Consider the following 17,199-nt stretch of genomic DNA (forward strand, 5'->3'; position numbering starts at 1 on the left):
TGACCAGTTGTTGCTATATCTTTCTCCTACTTTCCAATTGTACACCACTAAAACTAAAGCATAAAATCAAACGGAAGAAGGGATAAGGAATAGACAATACATGGGATTAAAGTATCTTGGGTCAGAAAGACTCACCTCTACATATATCCAGAGAGCATGCTGTGATCACAAGAGTTTAAACTCCATAACATCACTAATGTGAAGTATTTCTACAATGACATTTAGATGGCAAAATTTAAGGTGGTGTAGATACCTGAAAGTTTCTGTTCTTCCATCAACTCAATAATGAAGACAGTCTCATGCGAACTGTTCCTCATCACAACTAGATATAATGTCTCAAAATATTTGCTTGGAACACAGAAAATATGTTGAAGTCAAGAGATTTATACAATGTAATTTATTACACAGTTTCAAAAACACGCTGTATCAAACACATCTGGTGCAGATCTCATGGATGTTACAAAACTACTGTCAACAATACTCTGGGGATGATTCAAGATACACACTCTCTTCAAAATTAGTCTTCAGTAACATTTCTGTCCAATTGGTAATTCACTAAGGAAACTAATGTTCAGAACTCATTTAGCACATGAGCAAGTGACTTAAGAGATTTCTTCTGACAGTTGTCCTTACTCCTCCAACCCCAGCCAATGCTCGAAAGCTTCCCACAGCAACAACCATGGTGCTACAATAAGACCATCTGCAATATCCTCAAGAACTGAAAAAAATAGTACTATTTTAACAGAAAATTCTTTACAAATAAAAATGAAATACAATTACTTTCATGCTGGAAGACAGCTAATGAAAATACTTATTAATAATTTAAGTATTATGAAAAGGATAGATTGCTACTCATCATACAGAGGAGCCATTGAGATGCAGACAGACAATGAAAAGACTGCAATACATTTTAGCTTTCAGCCATATGGTCTTCTTATGAATTATAAAACATCCACACCGTCACTCAAGTACAACACACATACATACAAACACATACAAACAAACACAATCCCTGTCTCTGGCATGGAGTGAGGAGCAGAGTGGGGGATGGGATGGTGTAGTGCTGCTGGTGGAAGCATGCGGAAGTGTGGTGGGGACAGGGTAGGACTGCTAGGTGGCTTGGTGGGGGGAGGGGGAGGGGGCTAAATTAGAGAAGGGGAACATGAATGTCAGTACATTGATGACATAGCAGGCTGTGTTGTGCTGGAGTGGAACCAGGGAAGGGGATAGGTAAGTCAAGCATTGGGACTAACGAAGATTGAGGCCAGGGGGGTTATGGGAACATAGGATATATTGAGGGAGAGTTCCCACCTGGGCATTTCAGAAAAGCTGGTGTTGGTAGGAAAGATCCAGATGACACAGGCTGTGAAGCAGTCACTGAAGTGAAGCATGTTGTGCTGGGCAGCATGTTCAGCAACTGGGGGTGAGCAGCAATCTATCATCTTCATAATATTATTGTTATTGCAAGCTGGATTTTCCATTATTAGTATGTAATTTAATATTTAGAAGGATTTCTCTAAAAACAATTACAAGAAAGATATCATTATTTGAAAAATATCATTGTTCTAACTACATAATGTTAAAAATTGATGGTTATCATTTTCCAGAGGATACAAAGACAAGTGTTTTATCTTTCTGTTACATCACTTCTGATTGAGGTTTTTGGTTGATCATCAGAACTAAAAACTGGTTAAAGATAGATACCAATGGATCACATGGAAATACAATAAAGTGGACGTACAGAAATCCTTGAATTATTATCAGATTAATACTCTTTATTGAATCATTACAAGACCTACTGTCTGGCCATGATAACTTGACAATTTTATTAGTGCTGCCAGAAATGGAGAAAATCGGCACTACTTGAAAGATATTCATTTCTCTCTTAGTGTTGCCAACACCAAGCTGCCCCTAAATGTGAAGTATAGCAAAAGGCTAGCGTCCACTAACAAATAACTGCTGTTAGTACTTCGTAGGTGTTTACATTAGAACAAAAACTTACTTAAGTTTACTTCTTCGAGTTACTGGGGCAAGCTTATTTCAGGAACTCACCGCAAGTACTTGTTACACAAGTGCAGTTATTCTTAAAAATCAGATTAGTCACCACTGTTGCTACATTATTATTTATGATAAAAAATCATGACAGAATGCAAAAAAACGAAAAAATATAAGGGGAGCACATACTGATGTTACCAAGTAACACCGACAATTAACTAAAATCAGAAGACTTCACTTAGATTAAAAACTTTGATGATGTCATATGCAGATGTCAAACATCTCTTGTCTATCGTATAATCAGGTACTCAATAACAGGATACAAAAAGGCAGTGCAGTAACTCACCAAGAGACTGCCTTTTAATTACCCTTTGATTTTTGCAAGCAATATTTACTACTTTTATCACAAATGTTACGCATTTATGTTCACGGTACCATTAAAAAAATCAGCTATAATTTAAAGACATCTGTACTTCCATTCTGCTTTACCTTCCGGTGACACAAATTGATTGGTAAACTCATTTCACTGTTCCTTGAATGTGGTACCAATTACGGGTATTTAGAGACTCCAACAGTACTTTTGTTTCGGCCCATCTGTCTTTGTGCCATTCTCCTTTTTGACAATGATACTTTCGCACTGAACACACACAACCTATATAAGTTTGAGAAGTTCCATGAAAAGACAAATTCGGCACATACTTGCAGCAAGATGCAAGAAAATAGAACGAGTTTTCACCCAATAGCGGAGCGTGTGTTGCTTTCAAACTTCTTGGCTAATTAAAACTGTGCCAGGATTCGAACCTTGGAACCCGACCTGGTATGCAGTTCTAATTCGTCAGGAAATTTCATGCAAGAAACTGAAGAAACTGTTTGCATTAACTTGCAAACTTCTCGAATTTGACAAAACTAGCGGACAGAGATGGGAGGGGAGGGGGGGCAGTTGCAGACATGGTCGTTCGTAATATTCCACCCAATTCTGTGACTGTATAGATAATGCCTTATACCACAGCAGCAAGTTTGAGAGAATGCCTAATAAATATGATTTTAGGATTACAATGTTAGAGTGATTGGAAGATGAGCAAAGAAACAGCAACTCAATGAGGAAGGCGAACTGTTATCCACAATAAAGGAAAACAAACCAGCTGTGAAAGTGTACGTCACGGATAGAATTGCTGAACACAGAAGCCAAAAAGTAATGTGTTTACCACCCTACAACTGGGATCTAAATGCGATAGAATTGGCATAGGCCAAAATAAAACAATTTCAGGGAGAACAATGTCACTGGTGACATGTAGAATGAAAGATAGCAGAATCTTCTTAATACTGCATAGGGCTGGCAAGGTTACTGCAGGAATGTGCAGCAGCTGGAGCAAGAGTACTGGACATGAGATGGAATAGCAGTAATGGCCATTGATGAAGTTGTTATTAATACCACGTGTTTAAACGATGATTATCTTGAAACAAACATAAATGACACTGATCTATAGTGAACATCATGTTGCCAGTATGCCAGGCACAGTTAATTACACTTCCTAAACATTACTGTTGCCTGCATTTAGTAAATGAAATGTGCAAACAGATTTCAAAAATAAGTTTTTTACTTTTAATTCATAATTCATCTACATTCATTTTTCATTGTTTTCAATACATAAATAATTCATAAGTTATAGGTAAAACTCTTGAGCATGAATATGTCAACAGATTAGGTATTTCCAGTCCAACAGAAGTGTCACTTAAACAGGCAATACTTCCGTGAGTGCAGCCTGTAATTTCGTGTTAAGCACAAAACACCAGTAGTGGGGCCAACACTGCTGCAAGCAGCCAACGCTGCCTTCCCCTCACCGCTCTTTCCCCTTCGGCAGCTGTAATGCAGTGGCACAGCTGTTCCTGTCAGTCACAAGGCCAATCGTCAACTTATCATGGGCAAACAGTACACTTCTGAAGAGACTATAAAGATATTACACTCCTTGCACATTTACTGTCCTGTTGCAATACCCAGAATGAATCTTTCACTCTAGAGTGGGATGCGTGCTATTTAGAAACTTTCTGAAGGTTAAAAATGTATGTTGGACCAGGACTCAAATCAAGAACTTTTCCTTCACAGGCTGTGTTCCTCTGATTCAGCTATCCAGACATGAGTCACAATCTGCCCTCACAGCTTCAATTTTGCCAGCATCTTTATACTACTTTTCAAACATCACAGAAGTTGCCCAGTATACTTGTGTGCGAATAGCACTCCTGGAATAAAGGATATCAAGCAGAAATGACTTAGCCACAACATAAAAATCATTTTCAGATTGAGACTTTCAATAAGCTGCAGACTGTGTGCTGTTATGAAACTTCTTGACATGATAACTGTGTTGCAGATCAGGCCTCACCATGAAACTTCACCTTGGAGGAAAATTCTCTTACTGACTGAGTTGTCGAGGCACGAATTGAGCTATCCGCAGAGCACTGTAGGGTGAACAGACACTCACCATGGAAAAACATACAAGATATTGTAATTGTGTATTTTATCCACATAGAACAATGTAACGGTAGAAGCATAATTTTCATATCTCTCTCTAATTCATCCGCACACCAGCTTAATTCAATTATCATCAGCACAAACTTTTTAGTGTGTGTGTGTGTGTGTGTGTGTGTGTGTGTGTGTGTGTGTGTGTGTGTGTGTGCGCGCGCGCGCACGCTCTTAGCTTGCAAAAGGATTCTTAGCTTGCAAAAGGATTTTTCCAAACTCTAGTGAAGTTTCAGTCTTATTTGTGCCTGTCCACATCTTAGCATTTTCACTATTCGGCGAGATGTTTCCTTTACTCCTGAATTACTTACTATCTGCAGAACTTCCCACACTATATTTACAGCAACTAAAACAGTGTTGTGCTGACTATAGGTTGCTCGAAAGTGTTGTTTTCCTAATAGACACATAGGGGCCATAATAAACTAAATATGAAAATGAAAGGGATTTTCATTAAATACTAAGTAGAAATTATTATATATGAAATGGACATTTTACATTTTCAGCTGCAAGAAAAAAATGTATAAATACTTGCTTACCTTACAATCCTTGTGGCAGACTTGCAATGAACAAGAAATACATCATTACCACATAGGAAATAATCATATTTTCAAATAATTTTATTGTTCTGGATTTTGCATTTTTTTCTTAAAAAAAAAAATTCATTGTAAACAGTTGATTGAACCTATGCCCAGCTGCATTCCTAGCATTACCAAATTGTCTATGTTGCTACAAGCACTGAGTGGAGGCAAATTGCAGCTTCTCACATCCCAGTTCAGTTAACCCACGTACTGTAAGCAGGTTACTTACACATAGAGGTGACAAAAGTCTTGGGATACCTCCTCATACAAGTCGAACCTGCTTTTGCTGGGTGTGGTGCAGCAAGTCGATGTGGCATGGACTGAAAAGGTTTTTGGAAGTCCCCTGCAAAAATACTGAGCCATGCTGCCTCTAAAGCTGTTCATAATCACGAAGTGTTCCTCTAAAGCCGTCCATAATCGCGGAAGTGTTGCTGGTGTAGGATGTTGTGCACAAACTGACTTCTCAACTATGTCCCATAAATGTTCAATGGGATTCATGTTGGGCAATATGGGTCACCAAATAGTTAACTCGAATTGTCCAGAACATTCTTCAAGCCAGTTGTGAACAATTGTGGCTCGGTGAAAGGTGCATTGTCATCCATAAAAATTCCATCATTGTTCGTGAACATGAAGTTCAGGAGTGGCTGCAAATGATCTCCAAGCAGGTGAACATACCAGAGGGACCAGTCCATTCCATGCAAACACAGCCCACACCATTATGAAGCTACTGCTAGTTTGAATAATGCCTTGTTGACAACTGGGGACTATGGCTTCATGGGATTTGTGCAACACTTGAACCCTATGATCAGCTCTTACTAGATGAAGTTGGGATTCATCTATCCAGGCCAAAATTTTCCAGTTGTCTTAGAGTCCAACTAATCTCTGTGGAGAGGGAGGGGGTGGCGCTACAGGTGATGTCGTGCTGTTAGCAAAGGCATTCAAGTCAGTTGTCTGCTGCCACAGCCCATTAATGCCAAATTTTGCCACATTGTCCTTAAGCATCCGTTCAGTGTATGTTCCACATTGATTTCTGTGGTTATTTCACACAGTATTCCTAGTCTGTTAGCACTGACAACTCTATGCAAACGGCACTGTCTTGGTCATTAAATAAAGGCCATTGGCCATTGCGTTATTCGTGATCAGAGGTAATGCTTGAAATTTAGTGTTCTCTGCACACTCTCGACACTGTGGATCTCAAAATACTGAATTCCCTAATGATTTCCGAAATGGAATGTGCTCTGCATCTAGGTCCAATTATCATTCTGCTAAGTCTGTTAATTCCCATCATGGGTCCATAATCACATCGGAAACATTTTCACATGAACACCTGAGAACAAATGACAGCTTTGCCAATGCCCTGCACTTTTATACCTTGTGTATGTGATACTATCACTGTCCATATAATGCATATATCGCTCTCTTGCGACTTTTGTCACCTCAGTTTATAGAAAGTCAAAAGCAGGTGATATAAAGATATGCAATCATCGCCACAAAAACGATTGATGTTCATGGTGTTTCGGATATTGTAGGTACAAATGAAAAGAGAAGGTAGTAAACAATGAAACAGGGAAATAATCCTAATAAAAACATGTCCACTGACCAATGGTTTCCCCAATACAGGGTATTACGACTGAGAACATGAACATCTTTTAAGATTCCGCAAGAACACAAACTGCAATACGCAATTGAACACAAACACTTTACAACAACTGTCCCACATGGACAAAGCTCATATGAAGACAGGTTTCATGTCATCTCCCCATCAATGCCCATACACATTAAAAATCCCAAATCCCAAGAATGTTCCAGATGCACTGAGCATCATCCACAATGTGTTTCCGAAGTTCAGCAACACTATCAACAGGGCTGGAATACACCAAAGCTTTTACACACACACACACACACACACACACACACACACAGTACTTAGTTATCTGGAATGATGACAAAATCAAACATCACTTTTATATAAAAGGATATATCGCTACTCACTGTAAAGGTGACATGAGTTGCAGACAGGCACAACAAGAAGACTGTTATACACTGAGCTTTTGGCCAAAGCGTTTTACAGAAAAAAACCACAAACAAGCACATCTCACCACACATGACCACTCTCTATGTTGCTGCAGCCACACTGCAATGTTATTGTGTCGAGCAGAAGTAGCAATCTGGAGTGGGGTGGGGAAGGTGGGAGGATAACATGGTACTGGTGGGGGAAGTGGAGTCAGCACTATCTTATGGAGCATGCAGGTGCTAGATGGTGACCAGACATGGTTGTCTGGTGTGGCATCAGGAACCTGTGGGAGAGGTGGCGGGGAGGGGGGGGGGGCACAGGAAAGCAGGAGGGACAGGGCATTGGGAGAGAGTGAAGCACGAGTGGGGAAGGGGAGCGAGAACTGGGAGGAGGTGAAAGGGGAGAGGGGGTGGAAACTGTTGGGCAGAGGGTGTTGGGACAGTAGGTCACCTTTGGTTGGGGCCAAGGAGATTTCAGGAGCACAGAATGTGTTGTAAGGATAACTCCTATCTGTGCAGTTTAGCAAAGCTTATGGTGGAAGGAAGAATGCAGATGGCCCAGGTTGTGAAGCATGTGTGTGAGATGTACTTGACTTCTGAAGAAAGCTTGTCAGGAAGCTCAATGTGTGGCAGTCATCCCATTGTGCCTATCTGTGATCCAACATGTCATCTTTATGATGAGTAACAATCCATTATTTTCATAATATTGTTGATATTCCAACCTGGAATTTTTACTGCTTCAGTTTATCACTCTGTACTTTAGCCTCAATTGCAGTCTTTCAAAATAATCATAGCCTTAGAAATTAACAGTGCAATAGCATGAGTAGGGCTGCACTTGTCCCTATGTCATACTGGAGAAATCATTGGTTGCCAAATGTATGTGTATTGTGGTTATTTGCTCATTTCATTGTCCTCTGCTCACCACTACTTTTAACAGTCAGAAACCACATATAACCACTTGATTTCTTTTTTATGACAGATTGTGGAGATTTACAACTTTTGGGCAAGAAATTTGGCCTTAATTTAACAAAAACAAATATTTTCAGTACTGCTGCAAACAAATGATCTCAGAAAAGAAAATTTTGCAGTACAACATGTTTACATAATAGAAACACCTTCTATTGACAATAGAAACACTCTCTATTGACCAATTTACAATAACTGAAAAACTCTAGAATGTATTTCACTTTTTCTGCCTGTTACATAGTTTTATCTTAAAATAACTAGATTCTGCATTATACATAATTAATATATGAAGCTAAAACTTCAGCACAGTAATCATTTTGTCATTTAAAGAAAATGCAGTAAATTTGAGATCTGTAAGTTATGACTTATAGGTAAATGAATTAATTATGTACTTCTTCATACTCTTATGCAGCAGAGGTATGTGGTTTAAGAAGTCTCATATCAACAACTTGCAACCCTCAGCTTCACTTACAGGTAACACACTCTTGCAGACGATCTACTGTCCTGGAAGAATTAATCAGCTCGCAGCATATATTAATGCTAAATCACTAAATGTGACTGTTCGTCAGACATTTGAGCAGAGCGAAAACAAGTACTGCTCCAAACTGAGGTGACAAAAGTCATGGGATAGCAATATGCACATACAAAGATGTTAGTAGTATCATGTACACAAGATATAAAAGGGCAATGCATTGGCGGAGCTGTCATTTGAACTCAGGTGATTCATGCGAAAAGGTTTCCAATGTGGTCATGGCCACATGACAGGAATTAACAAACTTTGAATGTGGAGTGGTAATTGGAGCTAGAAACATGGGATATTCCATTTTGGAAATCATTAGGGTACTCAATATTCTGAGACCCACAGTGTCAAGATTGTGCTGAGAAGACCAAATTTCACGCATTACCTCTCATCACTGACAACACAATGGCCGATGCCCTTCACTTAATGACCAAGACCAGTGGCATTTGCGTAGAGTTGTCAGTTCTAACAGACATGCAACACTGCATGACATAACCATAGAAATCGACGTGGGATGCACGATGAATGGATCTGTTAGGACACTGAAAAAATCTGGTGTTAATAGACTTTGGCAGCAGATTACCGATGTGGGTACTTTTGCTAACAGCACAACACTGGCTGCAGCGCCTCTCCCGGGCTCACGACCATATCTGTTGGACTCTAGATGCCTGGAAAACTGTGGCTAGGTCAAATGGCTCTCAACTGCAGCTGGTAAGAGCCAATGGTAGGGTTTGAATGTGGCGCGGACCTCACAAAGCCATGGTCCCAAGTTGTGAGCAAGGCACTGTGCAAGGTAGTAGTGGCTCTGTAATAGTGTGGGTGGCTCCATAATAGTCTTGCAACAGACTGGGTCCTCTGGTCCAACTGAACTGATCATTGACTGGAAATGATTAGGCTCAGCTACTTGGAGGCCATTTGTAGCCATTCATGGACTTCATGTTCCCAAACACCAAAGTAACTTTTATATGAATGACAATGTCCCATGTGACTGGGCGACAATTGTTCATAACTGGTTTGAAGAACATTCTGGACAATTCAAGTGAATGATTTCATCACCCAAATCACCTGACATGGGACAATTTGTGCATAAAATCCTTATGCATAAAATCCTGCACTGGCAACAATTTTGCAATTATGGGCAGCTATTGAGGCAGTATGGTTCAATATTTGTACAGTGGACTTCGAACAACTTGTTGCGTCCTTGACATGTCAAGTTGCTGCACTACACTGGCAAAAAGGAGGTACGAAATGATATTATGACATATTACCTCAGTGTAAATTGCACAATGCGCTTTTCTCTGCATTTTCACAGCCAAGTGAAGAGTTGAAGATGGACAAACAGGGCATCAAAAATGGCTCTGAGCACTATGGGACTTAACTTCCGAGGTCATCAGTCCCCTAGAACTTAGAACTACTTAAACCTAACTAACCTAAGGACATCACACAGAACCATGCCCGAGGCAGGATTCGAACTGCGACCATAGTGGTCGCGCAGTTCCAGACTGTAGTGCCTAGAACTGCTCGCCCACGGACAGCAAAGTGACCAGCATGGGGCCTTACTTTTTTTTTTTTGTGCGGAGGGGGGGGGGAGAGTTAATTGCTTGAGTGCAAGCACAGTAATTAAAGAGAAATTTAGGAGAGGCCCTTAGTGGTGGGATCTACTTTTTAAAATCATTATATGGTGATGTAGGTTAAGGTCTCAAGTATTGCACCCTGCAACCATTCATCCTGGTGGGCCCTCATTTGCAAATATTCAACAGAAAAAATTTTGAATTTCCTATGATGCTCTACAGCTTTGATAAAGGGGCATATAACCAGCATAAATGTTCAGGTACAGGCTCATATGCAGAAGGTTACGGGTTCGATTCTTGTCTGGGAGAAAAAATGAGAGCAACTGAAGAGATTAATATGGTGATTTTTTTATTCTTATTTTTCATGTTTTGTTTGTTTCATAACAGTTTTCTAGGTATTCAGCAATATTAACGAGAGATTACAGAGGTGAAGAGACACTGTTATAGACCGATGCAATGAATGTGGAAGACAGGTATAATGTGAATGGCAGTTTTCACAAAAGTTGACAAAAAACTATCTATTGTGCTGTCCCCTCAGTAGCAGGTAAAAAACAACATGTAACAGCCTGTCTGTAATACCACCTAATGAGCAAAGATTGCTCCAATTTGTATGTACAACTGTTTGGTTGTTGGTAAGGACAGACAGACATAATAAAAGTATCTATTTGACACATACAAGGGGCTACCCGATAATTCGCTGATCAGCAAGGTCTTTGGCAGATTTCAGTTAGTATACTTTTTTCTAATAAGTGGGTTATGTTTTGCCCTGTCCTTTTATAATAACGGTGGGTGTAAGAAAACAACGTGTTGTTTTCTTGGGGAAAATGCTGCAGAAATTGTTGTGATTCTAAAAACAGTTTGCAAAAATGATGCTTTAGGAAAAATTCAAGTGTATGAAAGGTTTTCTCATTCTAAAATTCATGAAATTCTCTTAATGTTGTGCAACTTTTTTCTCTTTCTTTTACTGGCTTTATTTTTCAGTATCTTAAAATTCTTTCTTGCTCATGTACCTACTGATCACTTTGCTCTCTGGGTTTAGTTTTAATTTCTCTCTTTTTGTAGCTAGTCTTCCTAGTCCATTATAGTTTGCTTCTGTATTATCTGCTGGAAATACCAGACCATATTTTGCTTTTAATCTGCACTGATGTCTCCTGAGATTAGACACACCCTGTTACAATAATAATAATAATAATAATAATAATAATAATAAAAACAGTATACAACTACAGAAATCTGTAATTATTGATACATGTTCAATTAAATGAAAGTTCCTAAATGCAATGTAACATATACCATACAGTTAAAAGGAAGTCACGCTTGATCAATGTCCACGTCACTTTCCATTTTTTACCAGACATAATGTCTGAGAAAGGAAAGAAGATGATGATAACAAATCCACTGCAGTACACTCTTAATAGAATTAGGACTGTGAATAGGCAAATCACAGTACCAAGCATAAAATCTCTGGAATAGCAAAAAGATGAAACCTGACATGAGCTGGAAAGAAATACAGAAAAGTAATGCACAAAATAGTCAAATTGACCACGAGAAATTATGAAAATGATCAACTATTATTACACATTCAGAGATTTAAAAAAAGAATTTTCTTTATAACTTTCTCAAAAATACTTGCACAATTTTATTATAAAAGTCTGCGACACAAATTAAAGTTACATGACTGCTTTGTGATCATAGTTTGGAAAATGACAGGAAGCTAAATAAGAATGTAACTGATGTGAAGTTTGTTATTTGTTTTATGCAACCAATGTGCCATGGGACCTGGGCATTATGAGACTGTTATAAACAAATAACCGTAACAGTCTTTGAGAACTGATCAGCACTCAATTATCACTGAAGGTCACAAGGGAGAAAAAATGTAATTAGTTGTTATTTTATTGGATTAAAAGAGGAGACTGGTAATATATTTATTTTGCAGTTATTAAGAATTATATCTGTGGACCTGACACAGTTTAATTCTCACATCAACTGTCTGATGTCCATGAACAGTTTCAGTGTTCAAAATCTCACAAAAATTTATTATGAGAATAGAATTAAATTATGAAATAAAGAAATTGTTTTTTTATTATTATTATTATTATTTCAAACAACAGGAATAAAAGTATATTTGAGTCAGTTAACATGAAGAAGAAGAAGAAGATGATAAAAGAAAACACACACACACACACACACACACACACACACACACACACAGAGAGAGAGAGAGAGTGAGAGAGTCCTAATAAGCGATACTTATTGCTATTGTTCTGGAAATCTGAGCACAGGGACACAACATAATCAGCCTAAACATACGACAACATGTGTTCTCCAGAGGAGGACTCTGTCCAAGAGCTCAGCAACATTTAGTCTTCTTTGTGTACATATCAATCACTCAGTGCTTTAGCTACCACTTAAATAATTATTTGTATTCCACTCGGGGCTTCTTGGTAACATTTAAGTAGACCAGTTTTTGATTTAGGCACTGTGTAGCTATACAGCTGCAGTCTAATTTTGTAATCAAGGGTTTTATATCTTCCAAAAACAAACTTATTCGATATCGGTCACAGAGCCTGTACTTTAAAAAAGAACACAGACAAAATGGTATTATACTCCTACATAATTAGTTGATCCTTTAAGATACATCAAACATAAATGTGCCAGTAAAATTTTAAATGATAACATAAATGTCTGGTCTTCTGGGTCCACAATTTTTCTTAGTTGCTGGTCCTCAAAGTGTTAAGTTTTGAATGAGAGTCGAGCACTCCGATTTAAGAAATTCATCGCACATTCTCACATGCAACATTATTCATCTTTTGTACAAGGAAATTTACTTTGAAAGTAACGCTTCTCAAACCACCATTTGAATATTTTACAGTGACATTTTAGAAATAAGTTCATTTGAGAAGTTGCCAGATAGTGCCAAAAGACAGATTACTGCACATGTGTAGCTATGACGACACAGGATCTCCGTGCTTGGTGTTTGCTCTGCTCATACACATTCATCGCATTTCTGTTCATAATTTCATGTGCAGTGGGGCATCACGTGACCGTGTGCAGTATGTTGTTTGGAGAGGATATACAGAGTTAGTGTAGTTAGGGCAATTATTTTACCATATCCTATCCAAATAAGGAATGCAAAATTAGAAAGCGGTCCTTGGCACGGTATCTGTTTCAAAACTCAACGTACCCAAAAATTTTGCTATGTGGTGACTTTAACATAGGTTTTTTATCTGTATTCTACAATACTGTTATATAGCATTTCCAATCAAGTTTACAACAACACAGCACTGCAGAAAGCTGGTAAGAAGGAATACAAATTTCTAACAAAAATTTAAAAAAATGTTGCCTTTATACAACAGAAATAAGAACAATAAGCTTTTCATGACTTTTTCAAACTGTATAAAAATTAACAAGGCTACTTGTGAAGCCAAGAAAATGTGTAGTTGGCAGTTTATATTCTATTCCAGTTGTAAATATAGAGCCTTGTGAGAAGTTGCAATGATAAAACACGATGTGCTGCCAGTCTATGATTTTCTGAAGAATGGTTTTCAGTAAATTTAACATAAACAAACAAATTAAGAAATAATGTCAAGCCTAGTGGGGATACCTGAAAGTGTTGAAACATGTCTTGCGATCAAAACAGATTGTGTTTTACAGAGGAGATTACTGTTTAACGTCCTGTCGACAACAAGGTCATTAGAGACGAAGCACAAGCTCGGATTAGGGAAGGATGGGGAAGGAAATCGGCCGTGCTCTTTCAAAGGAACCATCCCGGCATTTGCCTGGAGTGATCTAGGGAAATCACGGAAAACCTAAATCAGGATGGTCGGACGCGGGATTGAACCATCGTCCTCCCGAATGCGAGTCCAGTGTGCTAACCACTGCGCCACCTCGCTCGGTGCTTGTGTTTTACAGAAGGTACTTATGTAAAATTCTGCTAAAGCTTTTCAGTGTGGTTTTCAGGAAGCCAGTTTTCTTTGAGTAACATTACTGTAATACCTCATGTTTGGTTCTTTATTATGGCATAATGCCTTATAAGTCAGGGTCAGGATAGTAGCAAGTTACATATCTAGGACTGTTTGCTTTTACAGTTCACTTCTTCAGTTAGTCTTGCTAGGATGGCTACAATGTGTGCAGGCAGTCAAAATTACAAAAATTTAACTCAGAATTAAGACAATGAAAAATTCCCAGAATTCTCAAAAATTCCCAGGTTTTTCCTGGATTTCCCAGTTGTACTGGAGTATATACACTTTGTATTTAGACCAGGCTGCTTCAACTCTGCCCAATGGGTCAATGGACATCTGTGAGCACGCATCAGCATTCTTGCAAGTAGGCATAGATAGCACCAAGTAGTCCTTTTGTACCACATTTTGCACGTGTACATGCCACTTGGTCATCCCTGTTCGCAGGCGCTAGTTCATGGCAATACGGGAGCATGGGATACAGCCTGGTTACCTGACTGCTTACGCATCAGCTGTTTGCCTACATGTGGCCACTGAAATGTAACAGCCAAGAGTCTCCTGTTGGAGTAGTTGGTACACAACTTTTAATGTGGTAATCGATACACAGCTGTTAATGTATCACTCAATACATTGCATTGAGTATTGCACTTACTTAAGAACACACTTCATGTTTATTATTCATTAGTTAATTATGTATGGGGAACTGTAGACTATACATCAGTTGACATTAAACAAACCATGTCGTTAAGAAAATCACGAACGTTGATAATTTGTAAAAATGTATGTTTAAATTTATAATTACCTAAAACAAAATCGTCAAATTTAAAAGAATTTTAATTCATTTTTAATGCATTTATTTTTGCACAAAATTATAATTTTGAATGTTCCAGAATAAGGACATAAAAATTGCAAAAATTCCCGGGTTTTTCCTGGATCTCCCGGTTGTCCCAGGTCGTATATACCCTGATTTCAATAACTTTGAGAACATGGTGCTGGTATATGCAGTGATTTAAAAGCATTGTAAAGCTAATTGCCTTTGAGGAATATGGTACATTATAAAGATAAGCAAAAGAGAACTGAAACTGTTGTTAAATTAGTAATCACAAACTTAAAATTATTTCACTTATGTATGATCATGCGTGTTCTGCTGTGTGGAAAAATGATATTGAATTCAGTCTTATGACAGATTAATTATAGCAATTTAAATAATTTATCAAAACTTGAAGATTATAAAAAAAATTGTAATTTGTTAAGTAAGTTATTTTACACATCTATTTTCTTAGTGGGGAGACCTATGGTCTACATCTTCCTAGCAATCAGAAACCAGCTGTTCGTGTAGATATATTGTTTAGGTAGTTAGCTTGTACAGAATTTCCAGTGTGCACACTTTGACTTTGATTTGTGCAGAGACAGTAGGTGGATCCTTGTGATTGAATTACGCTTTTTTGTGTCCGTGCATAGTGTGGTTGTATGAGCAAATTATGGAAATTCTTTTCTAGGTAGTAAACCCTAGTAGTGACACTAGTTATTGCCCTGGATGGGCAATCATTGGCTTATGCTTGTCACAACACTGTTAATACAGTGGATGGGTACACATTGGATAATTTTTTTATTTTTTATTTTTTTGTGGCTGTGCATACTATGTGGTACATCATTTGATCGTCACACAGAATCCTGTATGAAGGACATTGTACAAAGCATCCATTGCATCAAGAAGCAGCTGAAAGAGCTGAAAATATGTAAGTAACATGGTCTGGATGAAAACATCAATTTGGTATTACAGAGGGTCCTCTACAGCATTGTCCCTTAGTTAGCTTGCATTTATCATAAATATCTCATCCAGTGTAAAGCACAAGTGACTGTAAAGGAGCACAGGTGATTCATATCCATATGAAGGGTAAGAAAATGAATCCGCAAAAGTACTATTATTAACATAGGTTTGCTGCAGAATTCTTAAAAGATATTCTGAGTTTGAATATAATAAATTTCTCACATGATTTCCTGCCGAAACTTGGATGAAGGGCAACAGGCAGATTCCATATTCCTAGATTTCCAGAAAAAGTTTGACACAGTGCACCATTGCAGAATGTTAACAAAGTTGAGAGCATACAGAACAGGTTCCCAGATATGAGAGTGCCTCGAAGACTTCTTAAGTAATAGCATACAGTACGTTGTCCTCAATGGCATGTGTTCATCAGAGACAAGAGTATCAACAGGAGTGCACAGGGAAGTGTGATAGGACTATTCTTACTCTCTATATAGATAAATGATCTGGTACATAGGGTGTGCAGCAATCTGTGGCTGTTTGCTAATGATTCTGTAGTGTACGGAATGGTTTAGTCATTGACTGACTATAGGACGATACGAGATGACTTAGAAAAAAATTTATAGTTGATGTGATGAAATTCAGCTTGCTCTAAAGATACAAAAATGTAAGTCAATGTAGATGAACAGGAAGAACAATCCCATAATGTTCAAACGCAGAATTAGTAGTGTGCTGCCTGACACAGCCACATCAATTAAATGACCAATCTTTATATATATATTTTTCTTAATTTATGGGCAACTTTGAGCTTGACAACATGTTAAGTGTCCTGCAATATATGTTACAGACTACAGATGTAAAATTAAAATGGTATAACAGGCCAAACACTGGGTTGTATTTAAATAAATAATAAAACAGTCAAATGGTGGTGTGTTGCTTCAAAAGAAAAAAAGTCAATTAAATATCTCGCGTAACGCTGAAAAGCATATGAAATGGAACAAGCATGTAAGGTTGGCAGTATGGAAGGCAAATAGTCAGCTTTGGTCTATTCGGAGACTTTTAGGAAAGTGAAGCTCACCTGTAAAGGAGACCGCATATAGACCTGTAGCAAAACCCATTATTGAGTACTGCTACGGTGTTTGGGATCGCCACCAGGACAGATTACAGGAAGACTTCAAAACAATTCAGAGGCGGGCTGTTAGATTTGTTACCAGTATGTTTGATCAACATTTGATTATTATGGAGATACTTCACGAACTCAAGTGGGAATCCGTGGAGGAAAGACAATGTTCTTCCCACAAAACACTGTTGAGAAAA

General features: G+C 38.2%; 1 protein-coding gene across 3 annotated transcripts in view; it reads right to left on the reverse strand.

Moving 5' to 3' along the window:
• Positions 1–380: 380 nt before the first annotated feature.
• LOC126161872 (transcription factor A, mitochondrial) overlaps positions 381–17,199 on the reverse strand; it is a 114,394-nt gene continuing 97,575 nt past the window's right edge. For 2 of the 3 annotated variants that reach the window (XM_049918000.1, XM_049917999.1), the window contains one exon: positions 381–718. The gene's annotated coding sequence lies outside the window, so the exon portion shown is untranslated. Of the gene's footprint in view, positions 719–5,046; positions 5,067–17,199 lie in introns of all 3 variants that reach the window. The other variant, XM_049918001.1, reaches the window with a different exon arrangement.

Source organism: Schistocerca cancellata, chromosome 2 (genome assembly GCF_023864275.1).
Source record: "Schistocerca cancellata isolate TAMUIC-IGC-003103 chromosome 2, iqSchCanc2.1, whole genome shotgun sequence".
Lineage (NCBI taxonomy): Eukaryota > Metazoa > Arthropoda > Insecta > Orthoptera > Acrididae > Schistocerca > Schistocerca cancellata.